Genomic DNA, 23,547 nt, shown 5'->3' with positions numbered 1-23,547 from the left:
ATACAGTATTATAGATCACTTCCTGCTTACTTGTACTGGCCTCCAGTGGATTTTAAGATGTCCCTTATTATAAGGCTGGTTTCTTGAAGGTGGGCCAGCAGCACTGACATTATGTGGAGAATTGTTAGAGAAAAATTAAATTTAATCTAAGGCTATCCTATCCCCAGCACACATTTGTGAGCTTTAATATCCATCTAATCTTAATTTGAAATCCTGTAACACAGTTATCTGTCCCTTGGTCTTGACTGAAGGCCAAAGGTAATTTGCTACTGAGACACACCAACTCTGAAAACAACCTCTCTGGAGATACATCAATGCTACATTTAAATCTTTATAAAATATTTCTATAATATTTTTCATGGTATGATCTGTTGTTAATGTATCTGTATTGAACATGCATCCTTTTTTTCTGATATGTGAACCATGTTTACATTTGTCTTTAGATATGTTCTAAAATTGAAGTTTATTTTTATTATTAGGAATTAATCAAACTTTTAATTAGGGACACATTTATTTTTTTGCAATATTATAAGTAGACAGAGCAACAGAAGGACAAATAAACATATCCATCTGGTTTAAATCTTATAATTGCATTTTGAGCAATTAAAAGGACAAATAATACTGTTTATAAACCGTAGACCTTAATGCTAAGAAAAGGTTCCATTTCTTTGCATGTACAAAACCAGACCCTTAATATAATAATTAAATATTATACACACATGATACAAATTTTGTCATATTGGACAGTTAACCTCTTTGTTACAAATACTCCAAAGAGAGAGGGAAAGTGTGACGAGTTAGAATTATTATCTGGCTGCAAGAGCGCATTGCCTGATAAGCAAATTTCACTGCAAACTGAGCTCAGAAATTAACAATATATCACACTGCTTAGTGTACTGTAGTGTACAAATTGGGTTATGCAACTGATACTTTTGACCTGATACAGACATGGTGTACTGTACATGATTTCAAATGAGGAAGAGGGGAAGGACCGGAGTTACTAATGTTGCAGCTGAGATTATTAGAACGCTACTGTATCTCTTTCATCTGGTCATGGTGCACTCTGGTATCTCCTCTAATGCCCCTGGCTCATCAACAAGACCCCAGCCCTAATTTGCAGTTCCTGACATGACCCTCCCACACACTGACTGCTGTAAAATCCATGCCTCTAAACTAATTAGATGGACACAGAACGCAATTAGTGAAACTGATAATTAATGCTGTGACTAAATATGTGCCTGGAAGTTTTTTTCCCTTCTTTTTCCTTTTTGGATCATATCCTCTGTGGAACATGATCAGATACCACAGTAGCTGTTGAAGAAGGTATAAGTTTATAAGTTTTTAACTTTAAGCCCTAGCTTATATGGAATAATTTTAAAACGAATTAGCCCATTACTGATGTACTGTATTTGGTACTGTATTTGCACCCAAAGCATAATTATGATGATTTTGATATGTTTAAGACACCGCTCTCTCACTCCCATTACCATTGCACCTTGTTTTGCTTGTTTTTGGACAATATTATTGGCATTTTAATTTGTGCATAATTATTACTTTATCTTTGTTTTCTTTCTAAGTAATGATGGAGTAATACATAATATTTTGGCCAGAGGCTGGATGTTCATGAACTCATTTGACAGACAGAGTAAACAAGGCAACATCTGCATTACAAATGTGTGCTCTCAGATACAAAGAGCAGCCATACAGAGAGAGAGAGAGAGAGATACTTAAAATGCAAAACATACAAGGTTGCTACATAATCTCTTTAAGAGTCAAGAACACACTCCAACTAGAATATCAAATTTGACTAATAAACAGTAAACAGTCTTTGTCCATTGTTTTCCTAAATTACACTGATGTTTTGTGCTTATTAAAAGCAAGTGTTTGAGTAACAACTATGATTCCCAAATTTTATTGAAGTAGATAGATGTCCTAGATTCACAAGGCCAACATTATGAGTTTATGCAAGATCTACACTACTTTAATGCTTTCCTGAGCTCCACAATTTGCATACAAACCTCAATATATCATATCTGATGAGGATGTTGGTAGTGGTAGTCTGCTTGAGCAGTGCAGGATGTCTGACTATATTTGAACAAAGCTGCAATATATTACTACAGTACAGAAAACAAGAAAGTCTGTGCTTTAAGTTGGCTACACTTTAACGTCATAGTATGCATCGCACTTCATCTCAAACATAGTATGTACAGTATGTGCTGTATAAAAATATCTGACAGCTTCTAAATACACATACTGTTTCTTTTGCATGGATACCCGGTCTAAGACCCTCTTCAACATTTTTAGACCATATCAGGCTATGATCAAGTGGCTGTAAATAGCAGGTTCTAATTAATTGACAAGATGACTGAGGTGCAGTCATCTTGTCAATAAACACCCCAATAGGGGGGAACGGCACAATCAACACCTGAATAATGAATCGATATTCTGCAATCAACACAGGATGTTGCACCATAAACTGTATAGTACATTAGCAGTGCTGCTGCCTCCATTTTTATAAGACCGCTGGACTTGCTGCAACAACTGACACACAGAGGAGCCGCAGGCATGTAGAAGAAGACTTGCCACCAGCTTGAAAACATCTATCCAGGTGGATTATCTCTTCAATACAGCACCAGCTGAGCTATATGGATTATGTAGCTATATGGATTATGTACTAAATCAAACACTTGATGTGCTGCCCGGCCACAATGGTTCAGTATTGGTCCAAATATCATCACTGTATTTCTATGAACTGGAATCACAAAAATAAACAAATACAAAAAACTGTAAATAAAATACAGTGCATGGCAAACGTACAGAGCACCAAACTGATAAAAAATGTATTTTGCCAGCAAGCAAGGTTTTCAAAATGATTACTCTAAATACAAGCACAACTTCCCCACTGTATATGCACTGTTGTTTGTTTCAATATTGGTTATTTAAAGAGACAATGAGGAAGAACACTGGCACATGCAGTCAACATTTATTATGTGCAGTGTGCATTTGCAAATTTAATTTTACCTTTATATTCTGTGGAACTGCCAAACATGTACAAGGGTGAAATACAATACATAACAATTGCATCTTCAGGTTAAGCCCAATAGCTTACATATAGCTTATGTTTTTTTTTGTATTCTGAGCAGGTGACCTAAAAGATAGAAACAAGGTCCCAACATTACACTTAAATGACAAATAGTCAGTTTTGAGTGGTATGATATATAGAAAATATATTATATAAAATATTGTTTTGATGTCGTCTGTATATGGTGGCTCAAAGATAAATATATATATATATATATATATATATATATATATATATATATATATATATATATATATATATATATATATATATATATATATATATATATAATGATATATATATATAATGATATATATATATATATCATAATTGCCAAAAATAAATAAAGCAATAAAGCAATAAAGCAATCCAAAGGGGAAAAAGAAAATATTTCTTTTTAAAGTAAGTGGCAGTTTTCTCAAGTGGGAAGCTGGTGAGGGATCATGTCCTTGTTGCTGCAATAGAAAAAAAAGAAATAAATGAAGTGCAAACGTAATAAGTAAAAATACACACACAAAATTGCCAAACAAAATAAAAAAAGATAAAAGTAAAAAGGAAAACTAAACACTTCAAACAGGAAAAACAGAATCACAAAAACAACAAAATAACATTCATCAAAGTAAACCAGTGCTTTGGGTGGCTAAATGCTGCCCAACTCCTCAAACCTTGTTCACACAGAATAAAACAGACACATTATTCCCAGAGAGAATCATAATAAAAAGAAAAAAGATGTCCTTTTTTTTTAAACTTGTTTGTAACTGAAGTATTTTGTCTTTTAGTCTGTCCACCAGTTACATACGATGATGATAATCAAAGGGAAGGAAATGAGCATGTAATTCAATGAAACATTTGTGTAGCTGCACACTTGATAACCCCAATGACTAACCTACACTACCTGTAAGCTAGAGTTACTTCATGGTGACTGTGTTATTGTACCTCTTTTGTACTTCATTAAGATGCGAGGATATTCAAGTGATAGCGACATTATAATAAGTATGTTGACAAGGTCAGTGATCAGCTGTGTAGATAAGGTCAATGATCAGTTGTAACAACAAGTGTGTGACTACAAAGCAGATAAGTGTGGTTCCAGCATACATATTATGGCTGCATCAGTGAGGATTTAAAGATTTTCTCATGTGCATCCAACAGGGGGCAATGTTGTTCTGTGATTAAACCGATCACCTCACTCTGAGACTCCAGTGCTGAGAAATCTTTGGAGCATATACAGTGGGAAGGTTGACAAAAGAAGAAAATATAGCAAAACAAATGAATAAAACCACCAGAGAAGATAAGTCTTGGCCAGAGCCAAATGACTTCAGGCAGCTTCATTTGAACCACTAAATCGGATTTTACGCTGAAATTGTTCAATAATTAGGGAATACAGTCAGGCTATCGTAAATGTCAGAGTAAATATATCAGCACAAGCTATCAGACCCAGGTACACCACCACAAAATATCATGTGAGTCATTCCAGGGAGCCCTTTCCTGTGTTTCCTCTGACCTCACGGTGTAGAAATTCCATCTACAACAAATCAGTTTACTGGAAGGGTAGCAAAATGTTTTTCTTTGCTATTTGTGCATGTATATATTCATACATACCTATGTATGTGCATATGTATTCATGCATGATATGTGTATATTGCTGCAGGCAAACAAAACCATAGTTTAAGATGACAGAAGCATTGCTGTTTACCAGTAATGCAAATCCTTTCATTTGCTTAACATATTAGATATTTTTTCCAAAACATATACAGTATTAGAGACATTCACTTTTAGTACACGTGCTTGGCTGCCTGGATAGAGATCCTAATAGAGAGCACTGCAGCTTGTTTGCCTTTTCTACCTTCTTTTACCAAATATTCTCATATCAAGTTCAACATGCTGTTGCGATTAGAACAACGCAGTAGCTTGCAAAAGCTGAAGGTGAAACATTCACACAGAAGCTCCACTAACTTTGTGCTGGTGCAACAATGACACCCCTTATCTTATGAAAGTGAAGAAGCCATGAATAAAACATGAGGTCATGCTTTTTTTTTTTATAGCTTTTACAATACTTCATACATGGCTAGAATAGCTAACAATCAAAGAGTCAAGAGATAGGTTCAGTGGGGAGTGACTTTCTTTTGAAGTTGTGTCTCCCTGGCCAATTCTGAATTTCTTTGAAAAGAATAAGGGAATATTGGACCATAGCATGTTCGTCCCCCAGTGGAAAATCTCAGTTTCTACTGTATTTATCTATTTATGTAATAGAAAATGGACTTCTTCTGTATTCAGCTGAGAGGGAGTTTGTGAGAGATGATTTGCACATCAATGCGTCCTCTGAGTGGCTACTGAACAATATGCTTTTCCTCTTTAAAGCCAGGCATATGTGCGTGATTGAAATCGTTCTTTATTCCTAAGTGCTGTGATAGATGTTAGATTTTGGTCGTAGATTGTGAATTTTTCTAGGTGTATTTAAAATTTAACATGGCTTCGTGTATTTCTTGTGTACCTGTTTTAAAAGCCAGCGTGGTGTATTCGGGTGGCTGAGGCACATCCCAGGTTCCAGAGGTTTTTGTGTTTTCTTCCTCTCTGACTCTTTTCTTTTCTGTATCAAGGGTCTTGGGCTTGATGGTACAATAGTCAGGGCTCTTGAGTAAGGGTCACAAAAGTCTATCAGTGACCCATATGATGCTTTTTCATGGTTTTCTTACACAATTCACAACCAGAGTGTAACGGAACATTGGCTGAGCTTTTTACTGGCTTGGGGAAAGCTCAACAGGTAACGGAAATCTCATATTAAATTCACAGATGAATTAACACAAGACTCTGACAGGGTGAAACAATTGGGAATGAAATTCTATGAATGGAAAACACAGAAAAGGTATAAGATAGAGAAGTAGTTTTTCATGCCAAAATGAGTGAACGATCGATATAGTACAGTTCAAATCAAAAGCTCTCTTGGTTGGAGATTGTGTCCAAAGAGTGTTGTCTTTAGAATACCAAAAAAGGTTGAATATGAGGTTCAGGTTGCAGAGTTGAGGGCAGGGAAACACAACAGGAAGAGCTCAGAGACGGTCACAATGGGTCATTGTGAAGGGTTTTTTTTGTTTGTTTTTTGTTGGTTTTTTTTTTTGTTTTTGTGTTGTTTTCTGGCTGTTTTTTTTTTTTTTTTTTTGTGAATGGGATTTGTGAAGTGAAATAAAGAGCCTGAAATGATGACAAGAAATGAGCTGTTTTTGCATTGTTATAGGTCTCAATCATAGATAGATATTTGTAGTTGTTTTTTGTTGTTACCTTTGCATCCAGCCCAGTATCTCTATGATTACATTCATCTTGTAGTTTTCTACAGCACACAATTTATGTCTGGTGCCTACATTCAGTGCCAACGCAATAGTGTGCCCTTTACAGTATGTATCAACTTTCACACAGGAGATCAGAGTTTACCAAATGTAGCAATTGCCAAACCATAACCTGTCTGCTATAAATATGATCTCTCCCTAAACTTCGCCATGTCTTTGCCATGCTCAGATATTGTAGAAAGACACAATTGAAAAAAAGAAAATTAAAATATGTTTGTTGCTGAACACACAGCTCTGGGTTTTGCAGAGTTATCTGATACCAACATTCTCTCTGGTGATAAGGTTGTTTCATCAGGTGCAAAAGTAGCTGGAAATATAGCACTGCCGTAAGATAATGTATTTCACTCACTGTTAAAGTCCTTTATGACATGGTATTGCCATAACAATCAACAAACCTCAGATATATGCCTGAAATGATACTACAAATGTAGGGTTTCTGTAATTCCACCTATGGAAAATTCTGTATCTCATTTCCTGATAGTGTTTCACACCCCTTGTATACAAAGTAAATAAGGAAGCTGACAGCACAACACTGTGAGGGAGACTCTGTGTTGGTGGAGATCTGATCTGAAGTTATATGTCCTCTAAGCAACACACTGAGCTCGATTAGACACCTCAGAATCCATTTTATTGAGCACTGACATTTAGATTCATGAGGTTGAACTGTGCTAAAAAACACTGCGATAGTAAAACAACAGAATCCTGATGACTCTAACGGTTCTCTCCAGGTGTTCACAGACCCCATGCAATGGCAAAGCATCATCTTTACAGCAGAAATGCAAATTACAGGCTATCCAAAGGTCTTCACAAGCTGTTAGAAGCCACTGGCCTGTTATCATTACGTTTAACCTCCCCCACTGTTTTCTGGAAACTGGGATTATGCATGACTTTTCAAAAGAGCAGGAATTTCTGTGAGAGATTTACCTCACAAGACATAGCAGTGGGGGTACATCAGTGCATGGCAACTTATAGTGTCAGCTGTTTATTCTTAAGCAGCAGTCAGCCATCTTGCTGTCCTTGCTGTTTATTTTTTCTTCCGAGGGTGAAATGCTGATGTTTGTTCCTATACTTTAGGAGCTTAGGATTTAGTAGTAAGAATCTGCAATCCGAATGCAATTATTGCTTTTCCTCTCTCTGTCACTGGCAACTCCATTAGCCAATTAAATTTGCTGTATCTTTTTATTGGAATTGCTTGCAAGGGAGGGACCAACTGTCAGTGTTTCCTAATGATAGATCATTTCAGTTTCAAAATATAACTGGACATGAGCATGAATATGTTGTTATCGAATGCTGTTCAGGAAATGGGATAAACATCTGAAACCTGAAACCCTTGAAAAATGATCTGCAATAGCGCATCTAGGGTTTGACTCCTTTTAGCCATACTAGGGATGGCAATGTCAGACTGTCTGTTGGCCTGCCATGTCCAGACTGAAATATCTCAACAACTTTTTGATGGATTGCCATGAAATTTCCTCCAGACATTCAAATTCCCTAGAAGATAAATTCTAATGAATGGTGATTGACTTTTCCTTTAGCGCCACCAGCAGGTCAACCTTTAAATTTATTAAATGAAATATTTCCATATGTACCATATTGATTAGCATATGGTACATATGGACAAATATTCAAGGTTTCAAAACAATGTATTCTTCTGATTTTGGTGGTCCAAAGTCCACCAGCAGGTTGCCATTTTTTTTTTTTTTAAATCAAAATATCTATACAACTATTAAATGCACAATATGTAATTTCTGCTGCTAGGGGTCTCTCAATCAAAACAATAACAATAACAATAAAGACGGAGTGTGATGATGGTGTGAAGTAGCGTGGGATCATGGGAGTTGTTGTCTTCATTGTTAAACAACCAGCTTTTGGATTACTTCAGTGTTCAACGTTCAGGATGCTTTTACTGAGAGCCGAATCATCCACAGAGGTCTCCTCCTGTACATGGGGAATAAAATTGTAAAAACGGTGAGTAAAGCAGTTTCACGTTAAAAATCTGTGTTTCTCCAACGCTGTTCAGCAGAAAGAGGACGTCAAAGAGGGGCTACTAGCCAAGCTGCTGCTAACATTTGCTCAGTTTGTTTCTCTGATAACTTAGTTAATATGTAACTATTCTGCATTAAAATGTCTAAAAACAACTAGACCTATGTTACATATTTTGTTGAGTTGTGTACTTACATTATCTAAAATGTTTCCAACAATTTTCAAACCCAGAGAAATCTGTAATTTTTATCAAGGTAATGGTCCTTTTCATTTGGTCGCATGTCAATGGCTTCATACCTCTACCAAAGAGTATACGCACACAAAATGCATGGGTCTGTGTTGTGGTTGTCTGCTACAATGGCCTTAACCAAAGAGTATATGCCTACAAGATAATACATCGGTGGCATTGTGGTTGTCTTTCACAATGGTGTATGACACCATTCACAGGCAAACGAATGAAGCGGACTGTTACCTTGATTCAAATTACTGATTTCTCTGGGTTTAAAAATTGTTGGAAATATTTAACATAGGTCTAGTTGTTTTTAGACATTTTAATGCAGAATAGCTATATATTATAGAAATATAGATATAAAGCTTTATACCCTAACCTTTCATCTGGCACCATCATAAGGTAAAACTGGTTGATGACCAAATACAAACTGATGAAATTCCCATCTGCCTCAGGTGCACTTTCTGTTTAGTGTTAGAATAATTAGCAAAAGTTAGCACGCTAACACGCTCAACTAAGTTGGTAAACATTTTACCTGCATCAACATGCTAGCATTATCATTGTGAACCTGTTAGCATGCTGATGTGAGCATTTTGCTCAAAGCACCACTGTGTTTTAAGTCCAGCCTCACAGAGCTGCTAGCATGGCTGTGGACTCTAAGTCTTGTTTAAACCCCATTTCCCTAAAGCTATTTTGTTTAATTACTTTTTTGAAATATTTTATTTTCAATTAATGCAAAAAGGTCCAACTGCATTTTGAAAGACATCAAAGATTGTAGTCACTAGTAAATCATGCATTTTCCATTGTGAATAACATAAAAAAACAAATAGCCATATGTGTATCTGATTTTTTCGCCTCTTGATACTGAGTCACATTTATATTAGCGCATACGATGTACTTGACCAGGCTCAGTGTCTCAGCCACAGCACTTATAAGTGTATTGATCCAAATGCACCTTTGCCTCATACAGCATGAACCCAGAGCAGTGTAAGATAATAACCCTTTCCATCCCTGTCAAAAGGCATGATGACTTAACCATGCTGCACTGGGGACTGCCAGCAAACTATTTAGCCTGGAGAGAGAGCGAGAGAGGCGAGTGTATTTATGTGTGTATGTGTGTGTGTGTGTGTGTGTGTCTGTGTGTCTGTGTGTCTGTGTGTGTGTGTGCGTGCGCGTGTGGACGTGTGTTTAATGTGGGGGTGGACAGCTGGAGGAGGAAAGAGTGATGTAGCTTATGAGCAAGTGTCTGACAGTGAGAAACACCAAATCAGGGAACAAGTCCTCACTCAGCCAGCAGCTATTGATCCAGGTTCAACAGGCCATCTGAAAGACCATTGATCTGAACCACATCTCCTCTCACTGATCATCATCACAAGAGGCAGTGATACATTGCAACAAAAGAGTCTCAAAAAGGCGTGTAGTATCATAATCAAACTGTAAGATGTTTTTTTTTCAAAACAAGAAAACATTCTGCAAAACAGGTGAGATAATTGAAATAGTATACAGTGTAATTTCTCTTGGTCTGGGCTTTTGCTAAAAAGGGATGTTGAAATCTTAATTCAAAACAGAATGAAGACAAGAAAATGAAATGAGAAAGTTGGTTCTACAAAATGACAATACAATGGTATTGGTTTGGGAATAATCTCACCTATCGGGCAGATTCCTTTAAAAGAATTAGATTTTCTGCAGACCTGCCACAAGTCCACCCAAGAGGACTTGCTTGGTGGTCTCTCAGTCAGCAGCTGCCATGTGGTTGCCATTATGGGAAAGATTCAAACTAGCTTAAAGATAGGTGTTTTGGTCACTACACGCTTATTAGGTTCTCAAGGCTTTAGTTTCACAAAGGCCCCACAGTGATGACTATATTAGGTTTTTCTGGCTCCAGTAACTGACAGAAAGTTATTCATTCAAAATCCTAGCTTAACACATCCTTTCAGAAACCTATAGGTGATGTCACAGATAATACATTCATGTTTTTATTTATTTATTTATTTATTTTTATCTATCTAGTAGGGCTACTGTGAATGTGTTTAACCATGTGTGATCACCAAGTCATCCATTTAAAATATAAGGCTTGATGTTAAATCTCACACCTCTGATAATCATATTCATATTGTTTTTTTAGTAAGTGGCCTGGAATATTAGAAGGAAATTTGGTAGACCTAGAGGAACAGATCTATTTAATTTGGTTGAAGGAGCATAAGGGCCAGTAGATGAGAATATGTTTGACAGTACCAAGGCATTCGGTATATTTTTAGCACTGTACGTAATTGAAGATAGGGACACCAAAAGCAAAACATGTGTCCCTCGGATCTTGCACATCAGTCCATAATGGTCATACACATCACTTTTATGTAAATATACCAAGTAAATATAAGTAAATATGTAAATACACCATTGGAAGAAAAAATCTAGTTGGTGGATTATCTTTAGAGGTTAACTATAAGTGGATAGTTAATTGATAGTGTGGCTTAGTGTGACAGTAAATACAGTACAGCTGGCTGAGAACAGCACTGGCTTTCAATGTGGACATTCAGTGTTTTGTGTCAACTTATGCCCTTTAATTACTGGAGTGGCATTATTTATTAAAATTAGAAAAACTGGCACTGAAAACATGACAAATTTATTAAGGACTATGATTTCTGCTAGCCAGGGTAAGACAGGGTAAGTTAATCATTAGATGGTAAACAGTCAAAATAGCACCAGCAGCAGTCAGATCATATTTTGTTACAACACGCAGGTGAGAAAATACCAGCAAAATAACACAAACAGCTTGGTAAAACCTGAGACACAGGAATCTTGTGGGTGCAGAGAGTGTTATTTTCAATCCTATTGATATCCAGGTGATGTGTGCATATTTAGAATGTCTTCCTTTTTTTCTGACTCTCATGATCATCACAGTAAATCCAGACAAGTCACTAACCACATTCATGCAAAACCATAAATTGTCAACTCCATTCGCCAATTAAACTGAGTTCTGACACCAGATGTGAGGAATTTCCAGAGACACCTTTGTCCACCTCTGTCTAATTGAGTCAGAACTTTTTCCTAGCAGTACAATATGTCTGCTTACTGCTTCAAAAAGGACATATTTTGTTTGTACTGCACATCTTGGCGCAGCTGCCAACATTGCATGACTTTGAGGTGCTAATATGCAGCCTTCAAACCCTGGAAATTGCCACTGGGTTCCTCAGTAGGAATGCAGGCAGGGAGATGATTACATCTGTTTAAGTCATTTATTACCACGGTGCACACATACAGAGAACCTTACGTCTGAATTCAGTTCAGTTACATGATTTGTAGCTAAAAGAGAACTTCTCACAAGTGTGGTTCTAACAAAGGTAATATATATATTTTTTACTTTTCCCTTCTATTGTGTTCTTTAATATTTAGTAAGAAGTTATATAATTTAGCAAATGTTGATACTATGGGCCGTATTTCCACTGATGGGCTTCTCTCAGTATTAAATTTTATTTAGCACCATTCAGATACCACAAAATGCATTACACTGAAACCCAGCAATCACATCAAAAGCACAAATGTGGCCCCTTTTTTTCTCTTGTGGCCTTTGAAGTAAGATTAATAATGTAATTGGGCTTCTTAGGCAGTTCTACTGGTAAATCTAATATTATATTTACAAGACTGTAAATATCTGCTGCAGTCTGTCTCTAAATGCGTCGTGCTTCTATACTCATCATTGTCTCCCCACCTGAAGACTCTAAGAACTCAGTAATAGAAATGGCCACCAGAGGCTCAGTCTAATTCCCAAGTTCCCAAGCATTTTATTGCACTTCAGTACGTCCAACTTTTATAATGCCATTTGTTATAACATTAACAGCTGTAAATACTGGAGAGTCCTTTTATGTCCAGGATCGATGCAAGTGGTTCAGTTCCATCATTAATCACGGACGGTACCTTTTATGAAGCAATCTCACTTTATTCATAAAGGATAACTGTATGGCTCCATTAAGGTGTCACGCTATTTATCTTCCTTATAACCTGCCCATGGCATTACAAAGTGTCTTGGCTTGCTACACTCTTTCTCTCTCTCCTCTCCACTCCATTTGTCCCTTTGCCCTCTTTCACATATAAAATAATTGGAAATACATGGAGGCAATAACAAGGGGGCAGTTTACTGGCAATAACAAGAAGGCTGTAAAAGGGGGGATTTCTTTCTCTGTTAAAGTTGTGTGTGTGTGCGTGCTTGCATGCAGGCACCATTTAAAAGATAAGGGGGTCGTAGGTGTGGTAGGGTAGTAAACTTTTATAATCTGTGCGAAAGTGATTAGAAAATGTGCACAATTTAGAAATATTGAAGTCAAAGCAATACATTTCAGTGTTTCTTTTGGTCTCACACAGGCTTCTTTTGGAAATACATAGATTTGGTTTAGGTTTAAAGGCTGCACTGAATGTTAAAATTTATAATATAAGGGTGGTGTGGTTATGGTCAATAACGATCAAAGATTACAGGATTAAATTCATGATTAAACATGCAGCAAATCCCATCTTCGGTATCTCAGGCAACAGTCCTAATACAACCCTCAATACAACCCCGAACCAGTTAGGTTATAAAATATACAGTATGTGATTTATTACATCTGAGCCTATGCCAAGAGCTAGCTGGGGAAAGCATGTTTTATGAATGTCCAGCTCGGAGTATTTGATGAACTGGTGGGTCACTGTTTGATCCTTGGCAGAGGCTGGACCTAATATCATCTGAGCATGTTGGCAGAGCCCTGGAGGAACCACCTCTGTCTGGGCTTATAGAGACTCATTCTGGTCATTATTGGTAGATAAATGAAAGCACTGATTTCATCTAATCTGTAGTCAATGACTTATTTGAAGAGTTTCATTTTCACTGAGCTTACATGCATAGGTCTTTCACTGGAAATCTAAAGGGGATTAAAAAATAATACTATCAGAAATAGTGGTATGGTATATATATGGTTTTTAGATACAAATATTAATCTGGTTTCAAGTACCTTGTATTCTTATTTCAGTCAGTTCAGTAAATAAACTGGTATTCAAAGAAGAATTATTTTCAGCTACACATTGTGATTCAGGGTATATTCATTTACGGTTTCAGCAACCAAGTATTAATTAGTTAAAAAAAAATAAATAAAAAAAAACATTCTTAAGGACAAATGTATTTTAGTCATTATTGGTATTCACAGCAACAAAGATCCAAAATTTGCAAAACAGACCTGAACTCCATGCTATAAACTGCATGAAAGTAAGTGTGAAGAGCAGAGTATATGTTCTGTATGTTCCATACTGCAGTACTAGTTGAAGAAATCTCACATCTCTCTCCCGTTGACAAAGACAGAGTAGGAACAAAAGACATGTCTTGCTATTTATAGGTAAAACCCACTCAGAAGAAAGAAATATCTGATATTTCTATTTTTTCTTGATCTGTTGCAGCATGGTGTCTATACTGCATTTGTGGTTTGCTTCGCTGAACTGCATCAGCTGGATATCCTGCCCCATCAAAACATGAGGCAAGAATGTTGTCACTGTAGAGTGAGCTGACATGCGGACAAAGTCTTCTGCCTTCTGCTTGTCTATTATGTAGCTTAACAGAAAGGCAAACATTTCTCATTTGTAAAGTAATCCCTTTCTAAAGCCATATATCATGATGTACTTTTAATTTTTATCATAACTGTACATTTGCTTTGGAAGATTTTCTTATTCTATGTTTTATCAGTTGATATTATTATTAAATTTCTTGTTTTGGATGGGGATTGTGGCTGGATGTATAATGCATGGCTAAAGTGCTAGTATTCCAATGTTTATACACAGATAGAGATGTGAAACTGATTTCTCCTCACAAAGAAAAAAAAAATATATATATATACAGTATATTCTGAGTAAGGATTAAAAGCTATTCTGGCTGCTGCAAAGGTTTTATCTAAACAGTCCTACTGTGAGCATATCAAACTATATTCTTCCTACTGTATTTTATTAAAGGAGGAAAGGAATATCTTTCCAAGGTTTGAAACAGAAGAAGGCTCTCAATCCTGAATGACAAGAGGGTGAACAGTCCTTTTCTATGTCACATGATGCTTTTTGGATGCCGATAAAATCATGATTGTCGACATTTAGCTCATGAAATTTTCTTGTGAACGTTATAATCAAATAGCTACTAAAGGGGAAGGAAATCTTGTTTTTTTCTTACATTCTAGCAGCATGGTTCTGAGCAGCAGGGATCTGTGCTTTTTTCCATCATCAGATATGTTCAATAGTCTGCTATCATCTTGAATGTGTGTAATTTCTTTTTCATTGTGCAATTTTTCTGTGTAAATTATACAGCAACGAGGTGGGTGGCATTATGTATATGGAGAAGGAGGGATTGACTGAAAGCCTGACATCTCTTGAGGACTGTGTTTCTAAACTGACTGGCCTTATCACAGACTGACACTGCCAAATAAAAAAAGAAGGCCACAGACAAGATCAAGTTTGACATACGTCACTGGCCTGTAGTATAGAAATTGGTCAGACATTATGGGGTTTTGTACTAGTCTGATTGCACAACAACATAAAACCTTACAACATACTATGAAGCTGTCAAAGAGCTGCATCTGAACCAGTCAACTATGTTGTTGTCATGGAAGCTAAGAGGAAAAATGTTCATGTGTGTCCTTCAGTGAGGGAGGTGGTAGAGATGGAGTGTTAGTACACCTTGAATAACTTCAATTAGATGACTGACAGTAATAAAAACATTTATATTCCTGTGTCCTTGCCTTCTGCTATGCATGCTGAAATTGTATCTATATTTTATAATATTGCATTTTGTGAAGCACATTGTAACTCTGGTTTTGAAAGGTGCAATAGAAATAAAGTTCACTGACTTACTTCTGAGACCCCTGCTGAAGATGTGCCATAAGGTTCATGTACTTAGACCAGGGGTCTCAAACTCAAATTACTGGTGGAGGCAGAGTCTGGGTGAGGCTGGGCCGCATCAGGTATTCCACAAAAAAAGCTTAGCAGGCGCAGGCTAGGATAGCAGGCTCAAAAAAGGTGTCGTCATAGAAACAAGTGAAACAAATGGCATCAAAAAGAAATATCTTTATAATGTTTATTGTGCAAGACATTTACTATGGAGTAAAATGTTTTGAGGAATAAATCTCTTTCCACAAATGATTCAGTACATTCCATTCACCTAAAAGATTTTTTCGAATGATTTGTCCGTGAATGTCACATCATTGCAGAGCAAACGTGGAGAACATGAAGCCGGGACAGTGGGACACCATTATCCCATGGTTTGCACCTCCATGGCTGCAAACCATGGGATGCAGCCATGGAGGCATTATTTATTGGCTTTTATTTTCTATAATAACTCCATGGATGCAGCGGGCACTGCGAAGCTAGCGGCGTTGTCAGATCAAATATGACGTGTGACACAGCAGCATCAGCTGTACGGTGTTTTGTTACACTCTGTATTTATGATCTCTGTCGGATAAACATAAGTGTGTTCATGAAAACATATATATTAACTTTTAATTCACTTCACAACGTGGCATTATGTGACAGAAATATGCACATACATTATTATCTGCCAGACTTATAAAGACACAGATACACCTGGTTCTGTTTTTTTAATATCACACACTGTGGAATCACATGCACGAGCCTCACTTGCTGTCACAGTGAGCCAAAAATGGATGAAAAGGTTTTTAAACCTCCGTTTGTACGTCAACAGTTGTGTTCGTTCCACTCATCAGACCTCAGTGAGAATTACGCACAGGCTCTCCAACAGCTGCTCATTACGCACGGCTGCTGTGGATATTTGAAACGACTTTACCCCTAATTCATCACATTTTTCTGCAAACCGTCACCACTGTAAAGTGTCAGTCATCATTATTAAACATCAGAAGAATGATAAATGATTTATTGATAGAGCTCGTGTTGAAACAGACTTTACAAAGTGCTTCAAAACAAAATGTAGTGATCGTTAACAGAGAGATGATGCTGAAATAAACAGAATGATGCTTTAATAAGGTTTAATAATTCACCTTTGAATTTTACTGAGAGCTGTGTAGCAAAAATAACGACACAATCTAGCGTGAGGTGCGCACATTCTTCCTGTATAAATAGCATAGTTGTTGTGACACAGCCATATACCCCTGTGATTGGCAGGTTCGCCCAGCTCCAGCTTGTGCAATAAAGGGACCTTCCACACACAACACAGTAAAGTGCCATTCATATAAAACTTGCAGGCCACACTAACATTAAACTTTCATCAAGGTGGGGGCCACAAAATATCAGCCCACGGGCCAATTGCGGCCCGCGGGCTGATATTTTGTGGCCCATGATTAGACTCTTAAGCAGGTAGAAATTCAATGTGCTTCAACCAAGCACCAACTACCACAGCTTGAACCTTAAAGGGGACATATTATGCTTTTCCTTATTTTCAGACATATGTATAATGTCACAATGTCGGATGTTCATGTTAAAAGTGGCTGATGTGTCAAATAAGCAGTAATCCCTGTGAGCAAAAAGCAGCAGCTTCAGACTGCTCTGAATGCTCGGTTTCCAACGTTTTTCTACTTTTGGCCCGAGCTGACATCAGTTCGTGATGGATTTCTTTATATGGACATCTCCTACATGCACAGCGTGTAAGTTCGCTGCTCCGCTCCGGGAGTAGTTACGCCAAGCTACAACGCCATTACACAGCACAGCAAAGTAAAATAAGTAGTTTACCTGTTGGAGGTGTGCTGGCTAGCTCAAAATAGCTCCATATGTTGTTTCGACCAGTTTTTAGTGCCGCTAACAAAGCTCCGTGAATTCAGTGAGGAACACGTTTTTACTTCCTGTAAATTCTTCACAATTCTCCCATTAATTAGTCATTGAGAAGCTTTTAATTGAGAAGCTTTTAATTTGAAGATGTAAAGCAGTAAATGTTTGGTTTGCATTGACAGTGAAGTTACATAACTCTGATACATAAAGCTGACCAATCAGAACACAGTGGGCTCATCGGGAGTGAGGCCTTAAAGAGACGGGCTAAAACGGAGTGTAAGAGAAACTGTGTATATTGAGGGGCTGCATAAAGGGCCAGTATGAGATAAATAAAGAGTTTTTTGAACTGTGAATCATCCCAAGCCACTCTAGTAGCTGAAATGAGCATAATGGGTCCTCTTTAAAGTGTGATGCCATTGACAGCTGCTAAATATTGGCACCAAAAATTCCTCCAACTGACTACCATTCAAAAAGCGTCAACTTCTCTCTAGAAAAGTCAGTTTTTTTCAGCAAGTCTCAATCTATATATTCAGGCCCTCTAATAAATGTGCTGGTGATCATTTTGGAAATTATTTCATCAAATTTGATGACTTATAATAGGCTTTGATGTCTGCTGTGTGGGCACTGATTGACAGCTGTGATTGGCCATTTGCTCACCTGCTGCTCTCCCCAGCTCTGGGACCTGCACTGAGTTGGACTACTGTTGCGATATTTCGGTAAGTATACTAACTACTGTTACTTGACTACGATACCTGCCCTCTTAGCACAATTTAGCTTAAGTAGCTAACGTTAGCCCAAGTCTGCACCGGTCAGTGATCCTGGTAAGCTAGCATTCGCCTCGGGCCGAGGTAGTGGGGTGTGTTTCCACAGTGTGAAAGGCAATACCCTGCACTGCTTATGTGGAAGGCCCTGGCGCTGATCATAAGCAGCAACTCTGGGCTTCAAACTGGCTCCAATGCTAACCAATGGGTGATGTCACACCTTGCTATGTCCATCTTCATAGCTATACAGTCTTTAGCTTCTACAAATCAGCTAATTTAACTAGTTAATCAAGGTACACATAGTTTATACAGAATTACACACAGTGCATGCCTTAAACTATAAGCTTCAGAGGCAATGCACATAATATTCTTGCTGCTGTATGATGGCTATGAGATTGACTGAAATCAAAAGGAGCTTAATCATATTACAAGCACATGTGAATTACCCAAATAACACTTAACTACAATAAAATTTGCATTTCAATGTGCTAATTTGATGTGGCAATGTCAATGGTTATTTCATCGGTCATTGTATTGATGTCTTTTATAGCTACAGAAAGATTCAATACAGGTTCCACTTGTCACCATGTTAGCACATGCCCTCTAAAAAGTACTGTAGGTTACACTCTGGCCAAACATACACTACATTGTCAACTTCTTTCCATCAAGCCGGCACTATTGAGTTTGCACTAAGTATGTAGTTAGTAGTGATGTTACATTTGATTCAGAAAGTCCAGTTTTTACAAGTTTTTAGTTTTGCTTTGTTTTTTTCATTTTTGTATTTTTTTTTCACCACCTCATACCAAAAACAGCTTGAACTGTTATCTGATGTCTTCTAAAAATAAGGGTGAAGATTACTCCTGCCCCTGAGTGTCCTTCCTCCACCACTCCTCTGCCAATCCTTATACCACTGAAGGCCAGTACTGCTTCTGTAAGGCCATATTTGGCCCAAGGACCAGTAATTGGCAACCTCTACGGTAGTGAGTCTTATTTCAGACCAGCATCCTTACTGGTATATGTGGAGGTATTTTACAGTTTATTGTATACACATACACACACCACACACCTGCAAGCCTCCTATTTTAAGCACATTATTAATAGTGCTGCGTATCTGAACATTACAGTGAATACTTTGGACATACAGCATCTTGCAAAACATCAAACGAAAACTGTATACAGTATGTCAAATTGGCCAAATCGATAGAGACTCTCTTGTGACAAAGACATGACAGGTTCAATCAGCAAATCTTTTCATCAACAGCCATGTATCTCTGAGCAAAACTCGGGAGAGACTCAGCAGCCAGACATCTTTCCGTTTTCTTCGTTAGGAGCGGCTGAGATTGACACTAAAATGAGAATAGCTGGTCCACCTTAAAGTTCAGTCCACCTTAAGTGAGCCTGGTGAGGTTAGTCTAACCCATTGTTGCTAGCTTCATGGCTAACTCCCTTCACTTTTCCAGCATTTGGGGAAACAACAGACAAGACTTTTCTTGGTTTTGAGAAGCTGCAGCATTTATTAACTGACACACTGTAGCCTGTACTGTACATTTACTGCCAGATTGACAACTTACTGCTAACCTTTTCCTCTGTTCGGCTTGCATTCACTGTCACTTTTCTGCCACTGGCTTTCTAACACTCCCTCAACCACACACTCACTACACACACACATTATGCCCTCTTCCTTAAATAAGCTACACTACTCTTATAACAGTACCTTTCATGTAGATGTCCTTTGAAGAATGAGGAAAGGGAGGATTCTGGGATTTGTTGCACTAGTCGCTGGCTCAAAACAATTCCATGATGTAGGGTGTCATCATGCTTGTACAGTGTGCGAGTGAAAATCATTACTAGCCCATTGATATTAATTATCATATAAAATTAGCAGCAGCGCAGAATGAATATAGGGGAAACATTGTTAATACCATGAATGTATAAAGAGAACTGGTACAGCGTCGGAAGCGGGGCCCATTCATTCCTATGAAAGTTGATCAGTGGCGTATGAAGCCAAAAAAGCCACCTCCCGCTATAAAGAAATTACCAGGATGAAAACATACTGTGCATGCTCTATGGACAGTGTGCGCCACGGAGCATGCTCACTAGAGACATCCGCCGGCTGAGATGGCCAAGTTTAGCCATGGCACTAACTTGAATGGGGATAAAACAATTCAATCGTGTGGCTCCTCTAGACTTTTGAAATGTGATCGGACCAAATGGATCAAATTCTGAGGGTGAAACAAGTCATTTCAGAGGGTTTGTGATACTCAAAAAAGTATATCTGTTGATTTACAGACAATCTCACAATGTAAGTCTATGGGAAAAAGTCTTTTTGGTCCTGTGTGTATCACGTGACATTGTAATAACACAATTTGGCCACTATGTCAAAATTGCTTCAAAGCCTGGTGCTCTTCCTGTATCCAGTTCTCTTTATACATCCATGGTTAACACACAGCTGTGCTTCTGTCACTAACATGCTAATGTGCTAAATGTGATTAGCATTATCTTTTACAAATTAGATAAAATTGGTATAGTATTAAAAAATACACAGACATGCCTTTACTGTAGATTGCAGTGAGTCCTCATTCACGTTATATAACTCTGCATTAACAGAAATGACATTAGATATATGTGATGTCTTGCGACATTCTCATCTTATGGGGGCCAGCATAATCATGCACTTATCATAATTAGCACCACACTTTTTACAACGGCATCAAATTGGTACAGTGTTAAAAATATTCACATAAGTGCATTTACCTTCTGCAAATTGTGCTAAATCCTATATATAGGTGATATAACTGTCTCCAATTAACCAAAGTTATTCTGCCGAAAAGCTGTGTCTGCTTTCCTGCCACATTATATCCTGTAGTGTTACCTCTACACACAAGGCTAAAACTTGGATTTAAACGTTTAATAAGAGCAACTGACCCCAACAAAGAATCACCTTGATTTTGTAACACTTGTTACAATGAACCATCAAAATAATGTTTATAGATGATTTACAAACCAATTATTAACCGTTAACAAACAGTAAAATATCTATTAACTAAAGTTTAATTAACTATCAATTTACCATTTATTAATGAAGGTTATTATAAAGTGTTTCCCCCTTTTGATTATGCCAATTTTTGACTGAAGCTAGAACTAACTAACAGTCCATGAACAAGGATAAGGACCAGACGTAGACAAGGGAGGTACATAAAGAGACTGGAATTGAAAATGATGTCGGATGAACAGCCTCACATATGGCAACATGAAAACAGTCATAACACGCTAAAACAAGTCCCATGGCAGGGACGAGATTACAGACAGGATAACAGGAACAGTAATATGCAGGCAGAGAGAGGGAAGCAGGAATATGTGGGCAGAATGGCTAGAACATAATGACAGCTCAGTAACACGGAGGATCTGGCAAGAAATAATATATACATCCATTTTCTTTACCACTTATCCACTAGAGGGTTGCGGGGGAGCTGCATGGAGCCAATCTCAGCTGACACTGGGCGAGAGGTGGGGTACACTCTGTCAATCACAGGGGTAACATAACATTCGTACTCACATTCACACCTATGGGCATATTTTTTTTCAGAGTCACCAATTAATCTGACTTGCCTGTTTTTGGTCTGTGGGAGGAAGCTAGAGCACCTGGAGGGAACCCATGCAGACATGGGGAGAACGTGCAAGCTCCACACAGAGGGGCCTGGCTGGTGGGTTCGAACCCAGAACTTTCTTGCGGTGAGGCAAACATGCTAACTACTGCACCACTATGCCGCCCAGCATTGTTATTCCTGTCTGTATACAATGTATACAGTGTATACAGACAGGAATAAATACTGGGTAGCTGATGAGAGAATTGGGAGCAGGTGTGGAAGTCAAGTGATTGAGAAGGCGGGAGCACAATGCTGGAGAGATGGGTACGACATGGAGTACCATGAGAAAGGGTACGTAGAAAGTAAGATGGACTGAGGCTGAAGGGAGGGAAGGAGAATGTGTCCTCATGACAGCAGTTTTTAGTATCTCTTTAAGGCTTTTGAAAACCTAGTACTTGTTGCTATAAGTCATTTTAGTAAATCAAAGTCAAGAGCCTGAAAATCAATATAAAAACAAAATAAAAACATATCACAGCCTATTGACTTTGTACTGAAGTTCTTTGAGAAATGTACAATGGACTGTAGTAGAAAGTCAAGAGGTTGTTTATGTAGCAGAACAAGCTAGTGAAGCACTGTAAACCACGCATGGGCAGTGCCATCTGCCTTACACAGGACTACTCTCTGGAGACTGAAAACATGATCACAGTTATTAGTCTTTGGAGCTGTTTCTAAACAAAAAACTGTGACCGTACTCTTCGTGGTAAAGGAACATGTCACCAAGTGCCACCTGCTGTGGCTCATTGATGTGTTCATAATAGGTTTTGGACAATGGACAAGTTTGGCTCTGCGCATGGGGTTTGTTGACAATAAGAAAGATGCAGAAAAATATATATAAATCATGAGGCCATATCCTTTAAGATACAATATCATGGTAAAGTGACAGTGGATATGGTACTCTGCCCCATGCTGAAAACATTGCACTGTACTATTAGACAAACTGTAACCTTTGAGGTCTGTAGTCTAGAAAGCCAAGCTGTTGTTCTGCATCACTATGAGCTTCTCCCCAAGGTATCTTTTTATATACCATATTATTATGGTTCATGTAATTCCCATTGCCACTAAATTCTGTGTAACATGCTACATTTGACTGCAGGTACACATGTCAATTCCAGTCATCTTCTGCTATCATTTTACCCCCAGTCGAGAAGACATAACTCCAACACTATCACTCACATGTTGTGAAGTTAGACACCCATGATTATAAGCCCCAAAGGAGTTTATGTTGGGATTCAAAAGTGTGTCATTAAAACATATTCATCCTGGCTGCAATTTCTCCTTTCTATATATCTTTCCCCGCTATCTTTGTGCACTTAGCAACATGAATGGCTGTTTCATTAAGTCCTCCAATCATTAAGCCCTCCAATCATCAACTTTTGAGTGGGCCAAGATAGCGACAGAGGTAAGTAAGCTCCTGAACTAAGATTATCAAGCATGCTCTTTTGTATCTATCAGTGCATCTTTGGTGACTCTCTAGCTTCAGGTTATTATATTACCGAGCTCCCTTCACCTGATTAAGGTTTTATCTCCAGCCACAGCTGTTCCAAAGATTATACACTATTCTGTGACATTATTTGAGCCACGGGAGCTACATCTCCCAGCTGTCAGAAAGAACCTACTACTGTGGTAAATCATAAAATAAAAGAAAATATCCTCCTCTTGCTTTTAGCAGGTGAGTATGTGTGAGCATGCATTTCAATAAAGTCAAAATTATCTAGTGAGAGATCTCAATGCATGACCCAATAAACGTATTTCGAGACAGACTTCACTG

This window comes from Thunnus albacares, chromosome 18 (genome assembly GCF_914725855.1).
Source record: "Thunnus albacares chromosome 18, fThuAlb1.1, whole genome shotgun sequence".
Lineage (NCBI taxonomy): Eukaryota > Metazoa > Chordata > Actinopteri > Scombriformes > Scombridae > Thunnus > Thunnus albacares.
This window is presented reverse-complemented; position numbering follows the sequence as displayed.